This window comes from Vipera berus (genome assembly GCF_964194415.1).
Source record: "Vipera berus genome assembly, chromosome: 2".
Lineage (NCBI taxonomy): Eukaryota > Metazoa > Chordata > Lepidosauria > Squamata > Viperidae > Vipera > Vipera berus.
In genome coordinates this window covers 213,907,528-213,933,468 of record NC_138203.1, presented here as the reverse complement: position 1 = coordinate 213,933,468, position 25,941 = coordinate 213,907,528, and the positions used below count along the sequence as shown (strand labels likewise).

The window sequence follows — 25,941 nt, the reverse complement described above, 5'->3', positions numbered from 1 at the left end:
CATTTTTACGTGCTTTCGAACTGCTAGTATATGCCTCTCTTCTAGACTAAGACCTTTTCTTTGAGAATACAGAAAACCTGATGAAGACCTGGAAAAGATAATTTCTGATCACAAATCACAGAAGACAGTGGAACAACCTGCCTCCAGAAGCAGTGAATGCTCCAACACGGGAAGTTTTTAAGAAAAGACTGGACAGCCATTTGTCTGAAAAGGTATAGGGTTTCCTGCCTGAGTAGGGGGTTGGACTAGATGACCTCCAAGATCCCTTCCAACATCATCATCATCATCATCATCATCATCATCATCATCATCATCATCTAGCTGCAGTAATGTTTGGAACAAAAGCTGAAGAAACATAAAAGGTAGTTTAGCCTTGCATTCATTAGCTTATTACATATCAATGGGTCCCTCCTGTATTTGACAAGAGAGAAATGTCACACTGCTGAATTGCCCTATCCACATCATTTTGGCAAACGAGGAACAGAGACATCACAAAATCTTATTCAATTATTCAAAAACTAAGACGCTCTCAATGGGCTCTTTCCTCTGAAAATTCAACTCAAGGACAATAAAATTCAAGGATTAATTACTATTTGTGTGCAAAGTATAGTCTTTTGTTTTTAAAAGCAAGTTCATATAAACTCACTTTAAAATACTATTTGGAGGAAGGAATGTCTGTTAAATCTGAATTTACTGTACATCATTTGCCTCAATACACATCCTTTGTGTAATTATGTAACTGATGTAAATGACATCTTTTGCAGGAAAGCAATTTAGCAGATATGGGTCTTACTGTGAAAATCCTCTTATATTTAAGAAATAAATGTAATATAAATATAATATCTTAGCATTCATTTATTCCTACCAGGCTGATTTTATGCACTTTTGTTCATTACAGCCGTGAGGCCCAAAAGGGCAGGCTGCATCTGCTCCTTGTCACTCATTTAGCACCACCCAGGGAGCATGTGTAGCTTAAAGAATGCTATAGACATGGGCGACTAATAGGTAAACAAATTACCAGCCTTCAGTGAAGTTCTGCAACCAGGTTTAACAATGTAATAACTATTTGAAGTGCCTGGGCAGATCACTAACCTTCGGACAACAGCTGGAAAAAACAGCTGCAAAATTGAAAAGCTGCAACAATTTACTGAACAAACTGGCTGGAACATCCTGGGGTGGTGATGCTAACACCCTATGAACAACAGCCTCAGCTTTGGCTTATTCCACAGCTGAATATTGTGCCAGCATGTGGTTTAACAGCACCCACACCTAAATGCCAATGTCCAACTCCACCAGACAATGCTTAACATCTCTGCCACTTTGCATCCCACTTCTGGGCATGGTTACCAGTACTTAGCAATATCATACCATCTCACATTAGAAGACAACAAGCTGACATTAGGCTGTAGTCAAGGATGCTGAACAACAAAGCTCTTACTATTCACCAAAACAATGCATAGCCCATCACAAGATTGAAATGCCATGGGCCAGCTATTCACTTAACATCTACCCAATTTAACCCAGAACAGAACACAATAGTATACAATAGAACTGAATTCTTTATTAGCCAAGTGTGATTGGACACACAAGAAATTTGTTTCCGGTGCATACGTTCTCAGTGTCCATACAAGCAACAAGTGATAAATCATGATCATAATCATAAATACAATCATCATAAATCATAAGATATAACACTCAGTGGTAGTCATAGGATACTAAATAAACAATCAACATTGCCATCTAGTGGTAATCCAGAATGAAGCCCCAATATGGCATCTTATCCTTCAAGTTAGGTCCTGTCAGAGGCACTGGCAAAGGTAGTTTTGACTGTACAATCCGGCAGAAAGAGCGGGTGCTTCTCATCAACAGCTGATAGAAGAGCAGAAGGCTTCCCTTCCTCAGCCTGTAAAGTCACCTCTGGGAAGAGCCAGGAATGCATGCAACTCTAAAAAGGTAAAGGTAAAGGTTCCCCCGCACATGCGTGCTAGTCGTTTCCGACTCTAGGGGGCGGTGCTCATCTCCGTTTCAAAGCCGAAGAGCCAGCGCTTGTCCGAGGACGTCTCCGTGGTCATGTGGCCGGCATGACTAGATGCCAAAGGCACACGGAACGCTGTTACCTTCCCACCGTAGTGGTCCCTATTTTTCTACTTGCATTTTTACATGCTTTTGAACTGCTAGGTTGGCAGAAGCTGGGACGAGTAACAGGCGCTCACTCTGCTACGCGGCACTCGGGATTCGACCCGCCAAACTGCCGACCTTCCGATCGACAAGTTCAGCGTCCTAACCCACTGAGCCACCGCGTCACCTCTGGGAAGAGCCAGGAATGCATGCAACTCTAGTTCAACCTAAAATATAGCAGGGACATAGGAGATTGGTAGGACACTAGGAGACAGAGAAGCAGGTGGGGCACAGGGTAGGAGGGATGTTTGGGGAAAGCCCCCCCCCCCAAAAAAAGTTTTAAGATGCTTGACACAGCCACTTACCGTATGGCTCTCTTAAAGCAGCTGCATTTAGTCCTAATGAAGATTTTTTAATAGGGTTTTTTGGCTACTTTTGTTAATTTTTTTGTTTTTAGTTTCTGAATCTCCCCCAGGCTTTCCAGTGTTTTGTTTTTCAGTCTCCATATCAACCAGAACTCAGCATCCAAGTGTGCTTTTGCATGCATCTGATGACATACGTAAACATTTTTCTCAATATAGATTTGTGAAAATGTATTTCGGCATTTCGTGGGCAGGGAGCAAGAGTGAGAGATGTTGTTAATTGCCTTTCTAGATTAATGGCAAAGCAGTTGCTTTGTGGGCAGAAGAAGTTCAGTTCCTGACAGCTGCACTTAATGGATCTGATGTGAGATAGAAAAGCCCCTCTCTGACTTTGGAGGATGATCTTGGGGAAGCTAACACTGACGAGATGGACAAATAACCAGACTGGGTTTCAGATAGCGTCCTCTGATTCTAAGTGGAAAAAAAAACAACTGCAAATGAAGAGACACAGAAGCCACAGGATTATAAGTGCCAAATAATAGCAAGGAATCAGGCAAAACATCAGTAAATGACACATATCTGAAATATTCTGATATCCTAGGCAACAGTCTTCATTTTGCAATAGTTTAAATCTGCTTATTCTGAACTGCACTGCATGAAGCATTTTACAATAATAGATCTTTTTAATTATGGAAAATCTTCCTTGCAAAGCTTTCGCTACTTCTGTTTAAATTCAATATCAGGCACAGATTTTTGCTCAAGCATCTCAATATCTGCATATTTTTTTTATCTTTCTGTATTTGATGTCTTTGTTTCCGAGACTGCTGCTTCTGCTTTTCTATCTTCCACTGCCTGATTTATTTACTTTTCATTGTTTCATTGACTGCTGCCACGGCCCTTTCTCTCTTGTTCCTCTCCCTTTTAATGAAGTGCAATAAAGAAATAAAAAATACATAACCTTGTGATGTTGCATATACAAATAAAAGATGGGCTTGCAACAAACTTGCTGAAAAGATAATAATAGCTGAGAATTGGGAGAGGAAGAAAATGTGTAGCCTGTCTCTTGAGTTACAAGATCTACTGGCATAAGGGTAGATGTTATAACTTAAAGTTTCCTTGGATAAATCATATTTTTCTAGTTATATAGGAACCATTATTGTTATTATAAAATCTGCAAGGTAATTCAATGGCTAAACAGCTGCAGCATCAAAAAAACCCTATGTACTAATAAATGAAAATCAACACATATAAAAAGGTTTATATGTTCATTTATATCAGAAGAACCCAATCTGAGACTCTATAATGGTGTTTTTCAAATTTGACAACTTTAAAATGTATGGAATTCTGGTAATTGAAGTTCCAGAATTTTAAACTGCCAAGTTTGAAAAGGCTAAACTAAGAAACTGTTCTAGATACTCTAGCAATCTAACAATGTTGTCTTGCAAGCACCTTTCCCGAGGAACTCCAAAATTGCCACCAAATTGTAATTTTAATGAGAAAAAATAAAATAAAATTAAACCTATAGAACATAACATAGTTATGTTTAATTCCATTAATTGTAACTAAATGTACAATACATATTCATATATATATGATGATCTCTTGGCATAGCAAGAATGGATGGGAGACAGAACTGTCTCTAAACTCCAGGAGTGTAAGATTTGGCTAGGAGATGTTGGCAGCCTACTACTATGCATCCACGTTTGGTTGCTTTATACAGGCTAAACTAAGATACTGAAAAATATGTCTTGAAAAAAAGCAAACCCTCTGTGCAACACTGTAAAGAAAACTGCATGAATGTAGTTGAATTTGACTACAAATATCTTCATATTTTATATTTATATTGTCAAATTTAGTTTTTGTCCTGTATTTTTTTAATTTGGATTTATCTACCATTTGGAAGGGCCCTAGCAAGTGGCGGTTTTGGCCCTGCATTTTTGATATGACGTATACTGTTAGCCATACTTTGGTTATCTTCAACCTATTCATATTTTGAAACCCACTTTTATCATATGCATACAGTAGCTTAGAGAAACATATGCATAAATATGATTTGTGATTTAATTTTTCATAAATATGTGTAATGGTAATTATGGCTGTTCAAGCTTCAGAAAAGGGATTTTCTGAACTCTTTCAAAATAGTTGCATCTCTTTTTTTCAAGCTTCCCTACAAACTTGAAAAAAATATCTATATGCTTGAATCAGCTGACTTGTTAAAGTAACTGTGTCTGAGAAAACAAGACCCAGCTATTTTAAAGAGGCTGTACTTGTATTCATATACATTCTAAAATATCTTTTCAAAACAATTTTTGAAGCATTCATTGCCACAGCTGTAATACTTCTGTGACCCAGTTAGATATGACTGTAAACCCAATCTGCAGATCAACATTATTATGGCTATTCATGCTCTGATAATATTCTGTCAACGCTGCTAACATCAGATGTTCTTGCTTTGACAACAGATGGAAATGCAGCCATTTTTCTCTTTTGCCTTTAGAGTTAGTTGATGCTGGGAGGGGGAATGTGGATGAGAGTCCAGCTAGTCATGACAATAATAACTCAGCCATGGGAACCCAAGGTCATTGGGCCCAGAGTTGATGGAGATTTGGTGGGCTGGAGAGCTGGTGAGAAAGCCTGCACTTCAAGCTAATTGGGGAATGTGATTTATGACTGTTTATTGGAGGAGGGAATTGTGCTTTGTTACTTTGTATCCAGGGGAGGGGGATTTAGTTTTTGGTTTTGACTATGTAGTGCCGATACTTTGTTTCTCGAATAAAAGATTCTTTAAGGTAAATAATGCCTTGAAGTTCTTTTGAAGAGTTTCATCTGTCGGAACCATGACATATTCCATAAGAATTAAAGCTGAATAGGCATGGACTTATCACTGATTCTCACACCAGAACAAAAGCAATTTGGTAAACTAGCGATACGTGGTAGAAATCTTTAAGGCTAGGAAATAAGTAATCATATAGCCAATGAATCAAAAAATACAGGAAGATCTTGAGACTAAAATATATAAAGGGCAGGATTTCTGGGTGTTGTTAAATGAAGAAATTTGTATATGAATGACTGCCTAATTCTCCGCAGTTAATCTACTTATCTAAACATATTGAGACTGCTTGAATTAGTATAACAGGGAGATTAATTATTGTACTTGGTACGAAGCCTTGACATATCAATTATAGTACTATAATGTGTTAAAGGTATTTATCTATGGATGTAATTTGGAAACTTCAGTTAGTACATAATGAACTGGTTTGAGATTTGACTGGCACTACTCACTAAAATAATCTGGCAATCTTCACTGGCTATTTACTTCTGGATAAACTCAAAATGCTAGCCTTCTCTAAGTAATTTGTAGTCCAATAATATTCAGAATGAAAAACAATAATTTAGAGCTCAGGCACTTAAACACATTTTTAGTATTTCAATTTATTTTAAACGATCCACATTTGAATCATGTTTTCATCATCTGGTTGTTTTCTATGGATATCTTGTTTCACTTTGACATTTTGTCTTGTTTAATTTTGTATTGTGGGAAGGTGTATAATGATGTAAACTTAAAATGTTTGTTTATGTGATGAAAATGGCTAAACTGAAAAAAGAGATATTTTAAGAAGCGGCAGAAAAGTGTTTAGCCACCTGCTTCTCATATCTCCGCCGGCTCATGTAAACATACCTTGTTTAGCAATGACAGCTGCTAATGTGCATACTGCCCAGAGTAAAGCAAGCTGTTCTGTAAATTGTAGACAATAAGACTGTAGCTCCACAAATTAGATAATGGATAGCTTAATGTATTTCTTCGAAACCAAGCTTTTCAGCACCTATTGAAGCTGCTCTTGCTGCTATGAAATCAGAGAACGGAGTCATGTTAACAACAATCTCCCCCAATCTGCATGCCCTCTTGATGTAAGGACTTTAACTTCCAGAATTCTCACAAATGGTGATACCAATTGGGGAATTCTGGGAGCTGGAGTCCACACATCTGCAGGAACTCTGGAAGGAAAGGCTAGGCTGCCATTGTATTCTTTGAGCCAGGCTTTGAATTTACTTCTTGAAGCAGATTCTCTGTTACAAAGTGGGCAGACCAGCCAGATGTTATGATCTATAATCCCCACTACTGTGTCTTTCACCATCCACTATGCTGATTGAAGTCATATAAGAAACGAAGACCAACATATCCAGATAACATGAGGTTGCCTGCTTTTAGTACACAGGCTACATAAATTTAATGTGGAAACCATCTAAATAAAGTAGGCATGTGCACAATGATAGCATGTCAATCCTGGACATGGTGGATTTCCAAGAATGCCCTTTAGAGAAGCTTTGCTGGGTCAGGCCAAAATCCATCATTAACATATTCTGTTTCTTACTGTGGCCAACCAGATGCCTCTGGAGTGACCTCCATTGCAAGAGATGGAAACCTACCATTCTTCTGTAATTGTTCTTTAGCTACTGGTATTTGGAAATATGCTGCCATCAATCTTGAACCAATACTGAATCCTTATGTATTTTCTCTTTAGACAGATGTTCAAAACCTTCTGATAATTTCAGTTGCCTCTTCTGCACATTTCCCAACTATCATCTCCTGCATCAAGTACACAGTAGAGTCCAGTCAGTATACAGTATTCCAAACACTGATAATGCCTAGTTTGAAATGAGGGATTAGAGGTAAGTTCTCAATTTATAACCATTCATTTAGTGGCAGCTCAAACTTACAACAGCACCAAAAAAGTGACTTACAACTGCTCCTCACACTTATGACCGATGAAGCATGCCCATAGTACACGTGATGAAACTTTGGGTGCTTGGCAACTGGCAAGGTATTTTACAATGGTTGCAGCGTCCTGGAACCATGTGATCACCATTTGTGACCTTCTCAGCTGGCTGAGAAAGAAAAGGCAATGGGGGAAGCCAGACTTGTTTAATAACTGGGGCGATTTGTTAAGCAAATGTAAATGCTTAAAGACAACCACATTTGCTATTTGGTCGACCATTTATCCAATTTAGAGAGACCCCTGAACTCCTCACAAATCACTTTTCAGGTTTTTCATCCTGAATAATTCGATATCATCTATGAACTTGGCAGTTCACTGCTTGAGATCATTTATGTTATAAATGTCAAGATCATTTATGAACAGATTAAAAGGCATCCTTAAAATACTTCACAATTTACTTTCCTCCACTGAGTATTTACATTTGTACTCTTTGCTTTCTGTTATTAAACAATTAGTAGTCCACAAAAGGATGGACTCTTTTTGTTAGATTAGGAAACCAACATCATACAGGCCAATACTACTTTTATTATGAGTTTATTGTAACAGAATCTTGCAAGTCTGAATGTGTTTCCTCCCTCCCTGCCTTGATCTGTGAAAGACAGGGAGGATGCTGACTGAGACGCTTTCTCAGGTTAAGTTTCTGTTCCAAACTCACATTTCTTTTATCTGATGCTGTCTTGGCAGTGGCTCTTCCTCCTGCTCCTCAAGTTCATTCCTTCTACCCATTTCACTTTTATCCCTTGACTGCTAAATTTACCCAAGAGACTTTGCTATGGAACATTATCACAGCTTTTTGAAAACCTTAAAATATAGCATTAATAAGGCCACCTCCATCTGCAATCCTGCTTATTTTTTTAAAAAAAAACTGTAGAAGATTGGTGAAGTATTATTTACTTTGTTGAATCCATATTGATTTTCCTTAAGGAGGCTTGTTCCCCTATCTGTTTAGTTATTTTCTCTGATTACTGCTTCTACCAATTGTGCATGGAGTAGATGTTAACCGGTAATTCCCTGGATCTTCTTTTAAAAGTTGGTGTCACATTGGCTATCTTTCAGTCACCTTGCACCTCAGATCTTAATGAAAGATTACACATTTTGGCTAGGAAGTTAGCAATTTCACTTTTGAATTCTTAAAAGAACTCTTGGATTGATGCTATCAGGACCTAATGATTTATTACAGTGTAATCTCTCAAGAACTCCTGAACTATCTTGTCTTATTTGATTAGTTCAATTTACCTTAGTTGTTTTGATCCCTTCCCTAAAAAAATCAATACCAGTTCAGGTATCTATCTTATATTTTCTGAACATTTCTTGCTTTTGTTATCTAACAACCAAACTATTTTTTTTGGCTCCTTTCCTGCTTCGGATATCTTTAAAGAAGTTATTATTGTTTCCCTTTGTGCCATATGCTCCTCAAATTATTATTATTTACATTACTTATTACTTACTCAATATCTTTTCTGCCACTTTCTTCATTTGTGTTGTCTTTCCCCCCCCTCTCTTTTGCTTAATGATGGCAAGTACATTGTGTAACAGCAACAGGACATCTGGTTACCCTGTTGTACAGCTATTGATCAAAGTGTTTAACTTGGAGAGGAAACCTGGTTCAACTCCACTCTCAACCCTGGAGCTCATTAGACGATTTTGAATAAAAGTCAGGCTGTCTCAGGCCAGCCCCCTTGAGAAAGCTGCTGTTGCAACAATTAGAGAAGACCCCCATGCACCCTGTCTTTAGATTCCATAGAAAAAACCCACAGTAAATATGTCTAAAAGTGACTTCCAAGTATAGACAAGAATAAGAAGAGTGTGGAGGTTAGAACAGTTTACAGTTGAAAGCCAATCTGTGTCGAATGAATTCTGTGCTAGCTTTTCTTTTCCAAAATGCATTTGATGTCTGAAGACATACTTTAATTAACCCACACAGTATCTGTACTTTCTATAATGCAACCAAGTGCCTCATATCAAGGCACTGTGTTGTTATTATTGGAGATGGAACAGAACTATGAAAGGTTATGCTGTTCTTTCTGGTTGTTTTATAAGAATCTGGTAATTGTATCTGCAGTTATGAAGCTATGCAGGAATGCAAGTTTAAAAAGGAACAACTGCCTGGTTATTCACAGCTGGGTAGTGAGCACTGAAAAATAGCATCTGAAAAGCCCATCTCCCCTGAGGTGCAAATCCTCACCTCTGATCTGAAGTCAAAGGAAAATGTTGCAAAACAGGAGCTGTAGTTTTACATGCACTTCTCCTGGGAAGGATTCACATACCACTAGATCAAAAAGCCTGGAGTTTGGTAGAAACTTGAAATCACAATAAAAAATTATAAAAGTGAAGGGTTAAGAAAAAGGGAACGCTGAAGGGAAAATAGTCTCAGGTTGGCAAATGCATGAAACACCATGATAGTAAGCCAAAAAGCCAGCATGAAACACAAATATCCACTGGCCTCAAGTCTTTGACAACATAATGAAAAGAAGAAAGAAAAAAGCCTTATATCATGCTACTTTAAAGCATATACACAAGATGCATTAAGTGATTTATACATCCTCTCCATAAAAAAAATCTCAGTCAAAAAACTCATCAAAGAAATCTCTGTGCAAAATTATAATATGCTTCTCCTTCAGGGAAGAGACACGAGAACAGGAGATACAAGGTACTCTTTTACTTTGAGAAGTTGCAGGGTGAATGCTAAAGGATGCTAAATTCTGCACGGAAGATTCTTGATCTTATGTATTAGGCTTTATTGGAACACCTAAAGCTTGCATAAGAGTCACCACCAGGAGGTGTTGAACTGTAACTGTTTTGGCGGGAAGCATTTTCAGCGGGAAACAGAGGTTCAATCCGATTGGTTGGTTGAGTACCTGGCCAGGTACTGGCCAGGTATATATAAGAGTTCAGTTAGCCCCTATTACCCAGTACAGGCACTTCCACCAAATAAAGAGCTGTTATGTTGTACTCATCAGCCTGGCGTCTTTCCTGCTCTCCAGAACCCACTACACAACACTTGACTTGAACGCTGGCACAAAATGTACCTACTCTTCCAAAATGGTAAGCTGTATGTGGCAAACTGCTGATAAGACTCTGGCCAAAACAATAGTTTGGGAGAAAGAAAGGCAATCAGTGGCAACCTGAGCCATGTTTCAAGATTTACAGTTTATCAATTCTTGCTTTCCTAGAAGTGCCATTCGTACATTTATGCTGACCATCCACTGTGGCTTTAACATTTTCCTGAGTGATTGTTTGACTCTGAAATTCCTTCCATTTAGGAAGTCTAAATGGAGAGAACTAGGGCTCCACTCTGAAAACTGGAATATTAGGTACAACTGCCAGCTTTAAAACCGGGCACTGGGGAGGAGTCTTCCAGCAGTTATATTTTAGGCTTACCGTAGCAACTGATACATTGGAGGCATGGGGAGTGATGTGTGGTTATGGAAGTGGCTGCAGAAACACAAGTGGCTAATAGAGATGTTTGAGAGTGACATCACAGCTGGAACTAAGCCTGAAGTGTGTTTGGCAAATACAAGGTTCCTTCTTGGCCTTGGAAGTTAAACAACAATAGAGTAGATTGTGTGCTAGAGAGTCTTACATGTGAGCAAAAAAAGAAGAAAAAAAGAAAGGCCACTCCAAGTAAGATAAGACTTTCCCAACCTGGTGTCCTAAAGCATCAGTTGTGACTATGAATTTGGTAAATGCAGCTCCTACACATCTGACTGATAGACAAGATTGATGTAAATACACATTTATAATTACTCTAATTTAAATTAAAACACCAGCTTTCCCAACATTGGGAAGACTGTGTCCAGATTAGCCTTTGTGCCTCTTTTTCTCTGTTCAGATATTGTGTTTTAATGGCTAACTTCAAATCTCATGCTATTTCAAGTTTTTAAGAACATTTAAACATTAAACATTTAAAGCATGGCCGATGGTGACGGATGCTGACACTTGCTGTTTAGCAACAACCAAAACACTAAAGATGATTAGTATTGCTGCCCAGGAGAGATCCACAGAGGGGTTGAAAGAAGTCATGAAGGCAATAAGTGTGAGACTGAATCTATCCCTTCTGTATGTGTGTGATTTTGAAGCCACAATTGTTACTTTGATTTTTTGGGGCCACTCCATAGATGCCATTGATTGATCCACATCACACAGTGAGCTAAATCAAAAAATCTGAGATATTTTAAGGACATATTTTCTATTCACTCCTTTTTTAACCTTTCCAAATACTTTGATCACTCCTAAAATATGCTTATAAATATGCATATACCAGCGAAGCAAAAGCAAGCAAGTGGGCAGCCACCATGTGTATTAAGTATACCAAAGTTTTCTTCATATTGGTGTGCTCTATTATTAAAAACTTCCATTGCTAGGAAAACCACAGTCTTTGTTGCTACATTGTTGTTCTGATGAATTGCTTATATGGTAGGAATATTCATGTGGATTCAGTTGTAAAAGGTTCCATTCTCATTCTGTATTTTATTTTTTAAAAAAACAGGAAGTGTAAAATAACAATCACCCCTGGAATATTACTTAGTGAAATAGGACTTTTAAAGTCCGCAAAGACAATACACAGCTGGAGTGGGAACTGTTGCAAAACACGACAATGGTGGAATTATATCTGGGCAGAAGTAAAACCTCAAGGCAAGCTGTTCAGTGATCTCACATTAGGGAATGCGTGGATGCCAGCTTCATTTGGAATATTTGTAAAGGGGTGCTGCTGACACCAGAGGAAGTTGAGAGCAGAATCGAGTCAATCCGGCAGGATTAAATATTAAACTGGCAAAGCACAATAGTTTGTCTCTTTTCTTAAATTTTTAAAACCCTATTCATCCTGTTAGAGTATCAAGCAGACAGATGCTAAATACAAGCAGAGTGTCTCTCCAGAGCTGCTGTCTAGGAATGTCATTCTTGGGGGAGAAATGATGGCACAGTTCGAACCAGTAGTTCAAAACACACAAAAAAGCCCCTTCTCTCAGTAGGATAACCTTTTTAATCTAGGTGGAAAGAACAACATGGCTTGGCCTCTGTGCTTTTCTCAAACAGAGTTTACAGTAATTGAAAAGAAAGAAACAACTAAATTGGTGCTCCCCTGGTTAGATGTTTTGTGTTTGAATCGTCACACCCCTGCTTATGAAGCAGCCACCTATTCCCTCCCAGGCAAAAAAAAACAACCCTAGGATTTTCATTTTAAGAAACCTTTAGGGCAAGGCCAGCCAGGTGCAAATGAGGATAGGTCTCTTTCCCCTTGGATTGTGGGACAGAACAGATTATTTCAGTCTATCTTGCAAAAGTATCCCAATTAAAAACTTTCTCCTCTTCTATTTTAAAGGTACAGGACCCTTCTACTCTTTGGATTAACCCATATTCTCTATTTTTGCTGCAATAAATAGGCAAATGGGACTGCTAACTCAAATGCACCCATAAATTGCCATTTAAAATAACCATCTCTGGTCACACACACACACACACACACACACACACACACAATTGTAAAACTTTTAGGGCTGGAATCTATATTTTGAGCTTATTGTACATTGCTAACCACTGCTGTATACATTAATTATATAAACAAATAAGTGTTGTTTCTCATCTATAGCACACTGTCCATTGGTCTTCCCTTGAGGTTATGCTTTTATTGTAAAGAAAATATATTTTCCCAGCATTCAAGCCAAAACATTTTATCATTGGGAAAAATGAATATAGTTATAGCTTGTTATAGAGAAATACTGTTGCCTACCTGGCTAGTAATAATGTGCAACTTATATATATTTATATCCCCTGTCATTGCATTATTATCATTTTTAAAAACTCAAATGAGAGGTTGAAAAGATAAAGATACCACACCCTCCTACATCTTCCCCCAAGAGAAATTTGTTCATGATGAACAGCTGCCATTAGGTATCAGAGGATGTATGAACATTTCCCTTTTGTTAAATTAGCTTAATTTTCCACCATCTGAACAGCAAAGTATAAAACTAGTTGTTACTTTTGACAACTTGCAGCATATTCCTTTGAATGCCTGCTGAAAAGTATAGTAAATGCATTAAACTAAATTGGGCTTGCTCACAGATTAATGTGCGTAAGATATCTCAGCCTAAAGTACCCAAAGCTTCTTCCCAGAAGTGTGAGCCCAAATCACCTTGGGGGCAGAGTATTTTTTAAAATAATTTTTATTGAAGTGTTTAAACCAGATTAAAAACAGTACAGATTTTAAATTCAGAATAAAGGTAGTAAGAAAGTGAAAAAGAAAAAAAAGGAAAAGATTCTGAAGAAGCTGCTTCAATCTTCTTGACAGCAATTATAAATACATAGAATATATACCCTCTCTCTCTAAGGTTACATCATAATTCCTCCTTTTTATAAGCTATCTTTTCTAATTTCCAAACCCATAAATTACAAGTTTGTTCTTTTCTTTTTTCAGCAAACAGTTCATAAGGAGTGCTCAGTGGCATAATATTAACCCATGAGAGCAAATATCCAACTTGCCTCTACCTCTACCCATAACTGTGTGCACCGGATCATGAAAACCACCAAGAAAGCCACCACTTCATGCGTGTCTGCATTTCCTTCTCTGTCCAAGGGAAAATAGAAAGCTCTTTTTCCATTATGGGGTTACACTGGTAATTGGCATATAATCAGAACTGCCCAGAAATCATGCATGCTTTTAAATCTGCTCATGGGTGAATGGGAAGAGAGCTATACTCCAAAGGAACACATTCTATTCATGTTGCACACAGATGGGCACAGCGTTATGAGGGGAATGCTATGGAAAGAGCTGTAATGGGCTATAGACGAGTAATAATACCAACCATGATAAAAGCGCTTGCATTATGAGATGCATTTTATCATCACTATCTCACCCCAAAGCCTAAAATCAGTCCCATGAATTATTTTATCAATACCTCTAAAATTTGAAATTTGGGACAGCGAGATATATAAAGATAGAGAGATTCAAGGTGCTGGTAATGACCTATAAAGCCCTAAATGGCTTGGGTCTGGGATATCTGAGGGAACACCTGCTGCCAGCATCAAGTTCCCTTCGTCCAGTGCGCTCCCACAGGGAGGGTCTTCTCAGGGTGCCGCCGGTAAAAGATTGCTGGTGGGTAACGCCCAGGGGGAGGGCCTTCTCAGTGGGTGCGCCTGCCCTCTGGAACCAGCTGCCCGTGGAGTTGAGGACTGCCCCCGACCTCCGTTCATTCCGCCGGGACCTGAAGACCTGGCTCTTCGAGCTCTCTGGCCCAGGCTGAGAATGTTAATTTTAATTTTAATTGGGGTTTTTACTCTTTCAGGGACTGTTATAATCTTTTTAATTGTTTTTAATTTTTGTATTTCTTGTTTTAATTCCCTGTAAACCGCCCTGAGTCCTTCGGGAAAGGGCGGTATACAAATCCAAATAAATAAATAAATAAATAAATAAACTATTTTAATGTCAATGCTGTAAATACAGTAATCTGATGGATATATAGTAGAGACTTTCCCTATTCACATGGATTTCCCAGTCAATTTACAGAATGGACCTGAACATCTAAAGGCTGCTTCTTTCCTTCCTTCATTTCACTGAAACCAAGTGTACATGTTGTAGGCACAGTGGCTCACTGTATAATCAGGTTAAGGGCCATTTGTTGATTATTTTTAGATTATTTAGTCAAGGTAACACGTTCCTTGTAGAGGGGCCTGTTGCAATGAGGGAAAGAGGAGAATCCTGCAAACGCAGTGTTGATAAACCCTCATGCAAACATCTGGTTCTATCATACAGAATTCTTGTTACTATACCTCAATGCGTATTGCTGGAAAAAGTGATTCCCCTATGAGGTAAGTTTGGGCAGAGCAGTTAGGTAGGAAAAATAGTAAGACAGGACCTGAAGCACATATATCTCTGCAAGGGGTGAAGGTCGGGAGTTTTCCCCCTTATTTTTTAGGGGATGTCCATTGTGGAAAATTCAGGGCATTTTAAAGGAAGTTATAGCTACAGGGCATAGTGAAATTACAGAATTAGGTCCCTTGAGATAGAGCAATGGCTACTACTTTAGATTGTTTTATAGAGGATTAGACAAAGTCACGGAAGAGAAAGCCATGGATGTTTACTGCCTAATAGAATTCCATGCAACTTTTAGACCACAGACATGAGTGGCCTACAGAGAAATGCTGTGAAATAAATGTTTCCTTGTCATGAATAACCAATGGTATTCTATGAACCATGCACCTAAGGGAAAGAGGAATGCATCATTACTCAATTCCCACCTGTTAATCTTCCCGAAAAAACACCAGCACCACAGCACCTCAGGGCTATCTGTCCTCTGAATCAAAATAGATGACAGTGAAAAGTATTGCAAACAGGCTTACAGGCAACACTCTGCCACAGATCTACATTGAGGCTGCTGCCAAAGGGTCTTGCTAATCCTCTTCCTCCCATTCTCTCATCCTCCTTCACTTCCCTCTCCTCCTCTTCTGGCCATATGCCAGGCAGCAAGCATCTGAATATGGAATCAAATAAAAAGGTTGTTGCCCTGAGACCTCTCAAGTTTTCCATTTGATGGTCATAGCTAAAGGCAGAATGAGGGTAGGACAAAGCCACAAAATAAATACAGATTTGTATTCCAGTCCCAACACATATGCATATTCCTATACATTTCCCCCCATTCATGTTCAATTGCTATTTATTCAAGCTCCAAATTTATTTTCTGTCTAAAGGTAAAGGTAAAGGTTCCACCGCACATGCGTGCTAGTTGTTTCAAACTCTAGAGGCTGGTGCTCATCTCCGTTTCAAAGCCAAAGAGCCAGCGCTTGTCCGAGGACGTCTCCGTGGTCATGTGGCCGGCATGACTAGACACCAAAGGCGCACGGAACACTGTTACCTTCCCACCGTAGTGGTCCCTATTTTTCTACTTGCATTTTTACGTGCTTTCAAACTGCTAGGTTGGCAGAAGCTGGGACGAGTAACAGGTGCTCACTCTGTTACGCGGCACTCGGGATTCGACCCGCCAAACTGCCGACCTTCTCAGCGTCCTAACACACTGTCTACAGCCCCTTAAATTTATTTCAGATTATTTAATTCTGTTTTGAACTCAATAAATGAAGCCCTATTTTGCCTGATTTTACACTCAGCCAACACTTAGGGTCCAGGTTGCTAATTTATTTCCTTTTCTCCTTTTAAAAGTGCAAGTATCTTGCTGCTACTGGCCATTAAGACTAGCATACCCAGACAGCAAAATGTATCTAAAGGAAGCTTAGTCCTTATGAACATCTTAAGAAGGGGCTCAAACTACAACAATCAATGTGAATTGATTTTCTGAGTAGGGGTGGAAATGGAATTGACTCCTAGATCAGTATTTCTTAAGCTACATTCCAAAGAATTTCAATGTTTCCTGAGCAAATAGAAGGTGTTGTGCCATTTCATCCCAAGGTCCAAGTCAAGCTTTTGAAAATGGCTTTTTGATCCTTTCATTTCACTAGTGAAACAACTTGCCCTGAAGAAATGTTGGCAGATCTTTTATCAGATGTCACACTGAAACAATTGAGAGGAATTTTTTAAAAAAATCACCAGAAAAATTTTGGATGAAAATGTACGGAGAGTATGAGTTTTTAAATGCCACTGACAGCTCCACTAACTCTTCCTTGAACACAATTTAATGAAAGCAGGTTTTCAACACTTTTTATAATCAAGACAAAATATCAAAACAGGCTGAATGTTACTCCCATAATCAGTCTTTTTAACAAAGCTAAACTCCTACGCTGATGAAATTTGATGTCATCTGCAAGATCATACTTCCCCTACTGTTTTACCATTAGTGTATTAAATGTAATGGAAATTTAATAGATTATTAAATACATTAATTAATAGTCTTAGATCAGGCATGTCAAACTGCTGGCCCACGGGCTGGATGCATCACACCAAAACTGCACCACTATTGCTGGCAATGGGGAAAAAGTTGTGATACATCACAAGTTTGACATGCCTGTCTTAGATATTTCTTGTGTTTATAGATCTCCCTAGCATCAGAACAACATAGCCAATTTCAGCTCACCCTCTATGGTTGTAGAATAACCTGCCAAGGATGGTGAGAAGCTTTCCCCCAGACTGGTGCCCTCAACTTCCAGCTTCATAGGTGCTATTCAAGATAAGTGGAGGTCACCAAGTTAGAAAAAGGTAAGCTATTATTATCACTAATTCAGTCCAAAGCGAACAAAAAAGTTGTTGGTATTTTTTTATTTTTTTTATTTTAATTCCATTTATATCCCGCCCTTCTCCGAAGACTCAGGGCGGCTTACAAGCTTACTATCTTTTAAAAATCAAAGTAACAAAACAACAACAACCGTGTCATGCAAAAGAACTTAACTCAAACTGTGGCAGCACTACAGAACTTGGATGATCTTGAAAAGCTAAATAGGGTCAGACCTAATTAGTACTTGGGTTGAAGATCACTGCTAAATTCCAGAGCTACAGAATAGATGAGACTGTTTTAAAAAATCTTCCATCCTATGTCCTGATAGTCATCAGAAATCAAACTGACTAAAATGGAACTTGATTATTTATCTAAATCTGGTCAGACTTTTCTCTTAGTCTGCAAATTCCATTCTATTAAAAAATAAAATTGACAGCCATTCTTATGTTACTCCATGCGAACTATAATGGCTTGGTTTCTAAAATTCCTGCTTAAATTAAGTCAGAAGCTATCTTTCAAATCACCAAATTGGGCCCACATCAAATTTTGTAGTTAGTGATACAAGCATTTATCCTCTCCTTATTTTTAGGCCCTTTATTTTACATGTCCATTTCTCTATTCAATTATAGGACATATATACTAAACAACTCTAATGTTGGGATACTACAGGAGCAATAGCAATAGCACTTAGACTTATATACCATTCCACAATGCTTTGAAGTACTCTCTGGGCGGTTTACAGAGTCACATTTTACTGACCTTGGAAGGATGGGAAGCTGAGTCAACCTTGAGCCTGTCAGGATTGAACTCCCAGTTATGAGCAGAGTTTGCCTGCAGTATTATATTCTAACCACTGCATCACCAGGGCTCCAGTAACTGGATCCATAGGAGTTTGCTTGGTACTTAGTTAATATTCTTTACTACTGCTTCAAATATTCTCAGGACAAAGAACTGGGATAAGCAAAGGATACAAAAACTTATCTTCTTCTGAAACTCTGCCACCTGTTTTGAAGACAGAATCTCCTCTCAAAACATCCTAGAGCCAAGTTAGCAATCTGTACCTTTCTCTATGAAAATTCAACAAGTACCTGGGAAAATCGCATTTGTTCTCATTGACAAAACCATAATTGCAAGAAAATCAAGAACAACATCATATAATTGCTAAAGTCAGCCTGGGAAGGCTAGGTTCAAATCTCCAGTCCACCACAGCACTTATTAGTTGATGCCACTATCTCTCAGCCCAATTGATTATTGCTGTGTTGATAAAATTAGGGGTGATCTCCCATGCAAACTATATTAATCTCCGAGAAAACAAGACAGGATATAAATACAATAAATTGATAATCAAATAAGCAACATGGGAGCAGAATGGAAAAACACATACCTTTTTGAATTGCCAAGGCAGTGCTCCTTCAGACAACTAATATAGTAGTTCCTCAGCCAGGCAGTGCATGTCAAAGGTAGCTCATACCCTGGAAGTGCATACAGATGAGGAGGACAGGGTCAGATAGCCTGAACTTGCATTCATGTCACTGTTGAATGTCACTGTTATTCTTTCAAGCAATTATGGAGCATTCCTAAGATGACCCTATTATCTTTACTTTAGCAGCAGGAAGAACCTGCAACTCTAATCATTATGGTAACTACTGCTGTGACTATACAGCCATAAGGCACGGAAAAGAAAAATGCACATCACATATGCTTAGCAATGGCTCTCTTGGGACATCTTGTCTTCAAATATTGACTTCAAATATTCTTCCCTCTCCAGCATATAATCTTTGGTATCTGTTAAGGGACAGCTCTAATATTAAATGGGAGTAGCAGTACCATGAGCTGTTTTTCTGTGAATTATTTGGCTGCCAAGGTTTCAACACTCTTATATCAATGTGTGAATCCTGCCAAGTTCTCCAGAATAACAGATTCTATATCCTGTTCACTGTGATGTTCCCCCTAATCCCTGCAAACCAAAATCCAAATGTTTGGATAACAATGAACATTGACATGGAGGAATCAAAAAGTGTGCTTCTGGATGAGATGGGCGATACATAAATCTAATAAATAAATAAATAAATAAACACATGAGAAATTAGTGTAGTTTCATCACCTGGGAAGAGTCCAATCTGATAGGTAGGTATGAATATTAAATCCCTGTATCTCTTCCTTATCATAGCCTATTTATTTGAGTAGATATACACTATACAGTCTTCCTTAAATTATTCCAGTTGAGTATTGAGGAGAGGGATTTTTTTAAACAAAAAATCTGTGCTGGAAACTGTAATATATAATATATAGAGAAAAAGGTGGAGTTAGATTTCTAAAAAGTGCTGCTATAGTTGAAACAGGTAACTGGGCTAAACAGACAGCTGGCTACTAAGATATAGTAAGTCACTTTTCTATGTTGTAAGAACTAGTGATACATTTTAAAAGGAAAAGTGTCATCTTAGGGATATCAATCACACGTGTTAACTTGACACTGTATTAAGCAAAAAAATCCAGCTTTGCAATGTCAATACCATCACACACATTCCTAGGAAACGGTCCCACTCTGATAAAATAAGAGTATTATATTTTGTGAAACATTTTATTAGATATGTCTTAAGACTTTCTTTCAAATAGGAGATATACCTAAAGTCAAAGGATCTTTGATTACTTCAAGTGCAGTTTGGAAAAGGCAATCTTAAAAAGCAATAAAACTTGAAGCAAATATATCCAGCATATATCCAAGACATATATGGTTTAAAATAAAAAGTAAATGCTTCATGTTTCTTTTTTTGAGCAAAATATTTATTCTTTTTTTAATTTTCAAGAAAGTGCTATATTTTGGATACACAAGAGAATGCATAGATAAATTTTAAGAATAAGACAAGGATGTCCATTATCCCCATTGCTATTTATCTTAAACTTTGGAAGTTTTAAATAGAAACATTAGGCAAGATCCAGAAATTAAAGGATTGAAAATAAAAGGTGAAACCTACAAACTGCAAGCATTTGCAGATGATTTGGTATTCATTCTAGAGGAACCTTTAGAGATGATTCCTAAACTGTTGGAAAAGATAGAACAATTTGGAGAGATAACAGGATTAAAGATAAATAGAGAAAAAACTAAAGTGATAGTTAAATTTTTTACAGATAAACAAAAAAAGTAATTATCAGAAAAAATAGAATTGCAAATAGTCAAAAAGGTCAAATATTTGGGAATATATTTGACAGCAAGATGTTCAACAATAAAAGAAGATAATTACATTAAATTGTTAAACCAAATAAAGCTTGATTTGAAAAAATGGAAGAATCTTCAACTGTCGATGTTAGGAAGAATTGCTATGGTGAAAATGAATATATTACCAAAAATATTATTTTTATTTCAAACGATACCTATAAAACTGCAGAAAAAATTCTTTGAAGATTTAAACTCTTTAATTCAAAAATTTATCTGGGAAGGAGAGAAAGCTAGAATTAAATTGAAAATGTTACAAGAAGCCAAGGGAAATGCCAGATTGGGTTTTATATTATCAAGCATCAGTGTTAACATGGATAAAAGAATGAATCACTCTTAAAAATAAAGATTGCTGTATCTGGAGGGACATGACCTGCAACTTGGTTGGCATGCTTTTTTATGGTATGGAAAAAATAAAATACATAAATACTTCCAAAACCATAACATTAGAAATGCAGTATTATTAAATTGGGAAAAAATAAAATGTAAAATTTGAAAATTCTAGGATGGCTTTCAACAATGGAAGCATTCGTACATCCAAATCTAGTCAGTCTCGATAAAATATGGACATACAAAGATATTCTAAATTCTAAATTAAAATCCAGGCAAGAGATGGAATATCAGGGCATCGATTTAACATGGTGGTCACATTTATTAATGCAAGTCAGATATGATAAAGATATTATCAGACATTATTAACTTCTGATGAAAAGTTAATTAAAAATGTACAATTTCTTATTAAATTTCAAAATGGAAAATGAACAAATAAAAGAGACAATGATAGTATGGGCAAAGAATTTTGGACATAATATAGACTTAGAAAAGTGGCAAAGTTTGTGGGAAAGAAACTATAAATTGACAATGTCAGTTTCATACAAAGAAAACTTACATAAAATGTTTTATAGATGGCATTTGCCACCAACAAGATTAGCAAAAATGTTTAAAAACATGTCAGAGAAATGTTGGAAATGTAAACACAAACCAGGTACTTATGATCATATGTGGTGGACATGTGTTGAAGCAAGGAGATATTGGACAATAATCCACACTTGGTTAGAAAAAATGTTAAGAGAAACATGTAGACTATAAACCTGGTTTTTACTAGTATAATGCCAGAAAAACTTGATAAGCAAAGTACATATTTGATTCTACACGTGATAACAGTGGCAAGAATTATATTTGCACAATATTGGAAGAACGAAGAAATACCACCAGAAGAAGAAATAATCAGAAAAATATTAGACTGTGCAGAAATGGACAGACTTACTTTAAGGTTGAAAGAAAAAGAAGATACAGAATATTTTCAGACTTGGGACCTATTTTATCAATGGTTAGAGAAAAGATGTAGGGATTAGGAATTTAATTTGTATTAGTAAACAAGATACTCAGACAACACATTTTGTTGAATAATTATTATTGAACTCTGTTAAAAAGAATAAAAATAAAACTTAAAAAAAGAGAATTTCTTTGACGTGAGTTTCATTTGTTTCTCTCAATCTGCTCCAAAATAGAGACATGATTATATGGATAGCACCAGCCCTTATGTAATCAACCACTTCCTTACTGAAATGCACTCTTTATATTCTTCTGAAATACAAATGTTAAAATATGGCACTTATACTATTTCAATTAAATTGCATATGCATTTTAACTTGAAAGAATTTTTTTAAAAATTGAAAATTACACTGAGTAGTAGCATTGTGATGCCACAGGAATCAGAATTCTACACAGGATTCAACAATTCTCACTCTTGAAACTCAACCAACATTCAGGAGAACTTGCATCTATAACCGTCGTGGTAACTGCTACCATGAGTAGCTATAAGATATGGAAGAAAAAAGTGCACGTCATATATGGTTAGCAATGGTTCTCTTGGGACAGCTTGTCTTCAAATATTCTTCCCTCTCTAGCATATCAGTTTTACTATCTGTTAAGGGACAACTCTAATATTTCATGGGAATAACAATATAATGTGCTGTTTCTCTATGAATTATTTGGCTGCCAAAGTTTCATCACTCTTGAATTTAAAGCATTCTTCACTGTACAAATGCTTTAGATTCTTTATTATGTCTTGTCTTAAATTATAAGCCACCCAAAGTCATTCTGCAGTCAGATGATTTCTAAGTCTAATAAAATGAAATGAAATATTAAAATAAAATAGTCACGGACAAGCTTTGGATAGGTACATTGCTGAGACTGTTGACAGAAGATATCTAATAACAAAGATCAGCTACAGAAGAATATGGCGACCTATCCTATAATTTATAATGGTGCCAAGGTTAAATTTTAGGTTTCTTTCTCTTGTCCTTGCATGCTGTTTGTTTCTCAACCTTGGACATGGAGGTCATCTACACCATGTTTTGATAATAGTCTTGTCTGCCTCAGGTTCTTTGTTTCTGGTGTTGCCAGCTTCAACTTTCAACTCTCACCAGAGGAGAAAGCCACTCAGCACGAACTCAGTTTTCACTGAATTCAAAACTGGTTGGAAATAATCATTCAAATAACAACAGACAGGCATTTGGTACACAACACCCCAGACTTAACAATTGTTAAGGGGAAAAAAGACAAAAAACTCCGGATAATGGACACTGCCATACCTAGAGGCAGTAGAATATTGAAAAGTGATCTCCAAGATTTTCAGGAAAAAAACAACTCAACAAAACAAGGAAAGCAGGAAACCACTCCCAGACTGAGATTTGGGCCAGTTATGCTACCATGAAATTTAGATAGTCTGATAGTAATATAGCTGGTTCTGCAAGAAGCTCTCCATGGTGCTGTTCTTTGCTCACTGCTTGCTCTATTTGCGAATTTTGCCTGGAATGGATAGTTGACCACTTACAGGTGAAACTCGAAAAATTAGAATATCGTGCAAAAGTTCATTTATTTCAGTAATGCAACTTAAAAGGGGAAACTAATATGTGAGATAGACTCATTACATGCAAAGCAAGATAGTTCAAGCCGTGATTTGTCATAATTGTGATGATTATGGCGTACAGCTCATGAAAACCCCAAATCCACAATCTCAGAAAATTAGAATATTACATGCAATCAATAAAACAAGGAGTGTACATAGAACAATATCGGACCTCTGAAAAGTATAAGCATGCATATGTGCTCAGTACTTGGTTTGGGCCCCTTTTGCAGCAATTCCTGCCTCAATGCGGCGTGGCATGGAAGCTATCAGCCTGTGGCACTGCTGAGGTGTTATGGAAGACCAGGGTGCTTCAATAGCGGCCTTCAGCTCTTCTGCATTGTTCAGTCTCATGTCTCTCATCTTTCTCTTGGCAATGCCCCATAGATTCTCTATGGGGTTCAGGTCAGGTCAGGTGAGTTTGCTGGCCAATCAAGCACAGTAATCCCACGGTCAATGAACCAGGTTTTGGTGCTTTTGGCAGTGTGGGCAGGTGCCAAGTCCTGCTGGAAAACAAAGTCAGCATCCCCATAAAGCTCATCTGCGGAAGGAAGCATGAAGTGCTCCAAAATCTCCTGGTAGATGGCTGTGTTGACCTGTTGTGACTCAGGGCCAGCCTGTGGGTCCGGCAGCCGGCTCAGATGTCTCGGATGACTCAGATGAGGGGGAGGAGGAGGGTGTGGAAGACGAACTGGCTGATGATGGCTTGGAGGCTTCGCAGAGCCCCCAGCCGGGGCCCTCTTCTCAGCTGCGTGAGCCCGATAGTGCGGAGGATGATGACCCACAGCTGGCCCTGTTCAAGGACGCCCAACGCAGGAGGCAGTCGAGCAGGAACAAACAGAGAAAGGCTGTGGGACTCCTCGGGAGGAGGCACAGGGAGGCCACGCCCTGAACTCTAAATAAAAGGAGTGTTTGGGGAAGGGCTGGTTGCTGAAAGCAACCCTTCCGTTTGAGGATTCAAGTTCCAGTGTTTTTGTTTCTTGTTCTGTTGTTTGAGTAATAAATCTTGGCAGACGCTTTTCAGCCTCAGACGCTCTCCAGTCTCTACTGTTTGAACAGGGGTTTGCCTTATTGCAAGGCCGGTAGCAGGCTGGTTCAGAACATGACCCTGGACTTAATGAAGCACAGTGGACCAACACCAGCAGATGACATGGCTCCCCAAATCAACACAGACTGTGGAAACGTCACACTGGACTTCAAGCATCTTGCAGTGTGTACCTCTCATTCTTCCTCCAGACTCTGTGTCCTTGGTTTCCAAATGAGATGCAAAAGTTGCTCTCATCAGAAAAGAGGACTTTGGACCACTGAGCAACAGACCAGGTCTGTTTTTCTATAGCCCAGGTAAGACGCTTCTGACATTGTTTGTTGTTCAGGAGCGGCTTGACAAGAGGAATACAACATTTGAAGCCCATGTCCAGGATCCGTCTGTGTGTGGTGGCTCTTGATGCACTGACTCCAGCCTTAGTCCACTCCTTGTGAAAGTCCCCAACACTTTTGAATGGCCTTTTCCTGACAATCCTCTCCAGGCTGCGGTCATCCCTGCTGCTTGTGCACCTTTTTCTTCCACACTTTTCCCTTCCACATAACTTTCTATTAATGTGCTTTGATACAGCACTTTGGGAACATCCAACGTCTTTTGCAATTACCTTTTGAGGCTTTCCCTCCTTACGGAGTGTGTCAATGATGGTTTTCTGCACAACTGTCAGGTCAGCAGTCTTCCCCATGATTGTGATTCCTACTGAACCAGACTGAGAGACCATTTAAAGCAGGGGTGTCCAAACTTTTTTCAAAGAGGGCCAGATTGGATGAAGTGAACATGCTGGAGGGCCGAACATTTTTCCGAACATTCTTTGAACAATTACAATTAAATGCAAATGAATTATTTTATGCCAAGTTAATTGCAAATGGCATACTTTTCATTTTATAACATAAGATCAACTGACAGCTGAGTTTTCACAATGTATTTTAAATAAATTTAAAAAAAAACTTACTGTGTGAGCTGTTACCAGAGAGTCTGACCTTGTCAAACTTACTTTGACAAGGTCAGACTCTCTGGTAACAGCTCACACACTTCCACCACTTCACAAATTCTGCTAGGCCAGGGCCCTACCTACCCCTGTCCAGCTCCCCACATCCCAGCCCATAAAATGGCTGTGAAACACAGAATGCGCGCACGTGCACACACACACACACACGCCCTTCCCTGGATGTTGCCTTCGCCCAGGGGAGCCAGAGGGCTTCGAAGCCGGGGCAGCTCCGGCGGCAAAGAAGGCGCGCCCTCGCTGCACCAGCACAGACGCCGCGCCAAGCCCGCGGTGGGGGGAGGAGCATGGCGGTTCGGCCAGACAGGAAAAGGTGCGGGAAGCAGCCGCCGCCTGGTAACGTCGCCCGGGCTCACAAC

At 38.4% G+C, this 25,941-nt stretch overlaps 1 protein-coding gene across 2 annotated transcripts in view; it reads right to left on the bottom strand.

The window, feature by feature from the left end:
- CPLX2 (complexin 2) overlaps positions 1 to 25,941 on the bottom strand; it is a 149,017-nt gene that overhangs the window by 111,080 nt on the left and 11,996 nt on the right. For both annotated transcript variants that reach the window (XM_081318628.1, XM_081318626.1), the window contains one exon: positions 18,800 to 18,887. The gene's annotated coding sequence lies outside the window, so the exon portion shown is untranslated. The remainder of the gene's footprint in view (positions 1 to 18,799; positions 18,888 to 25,941) is intronic.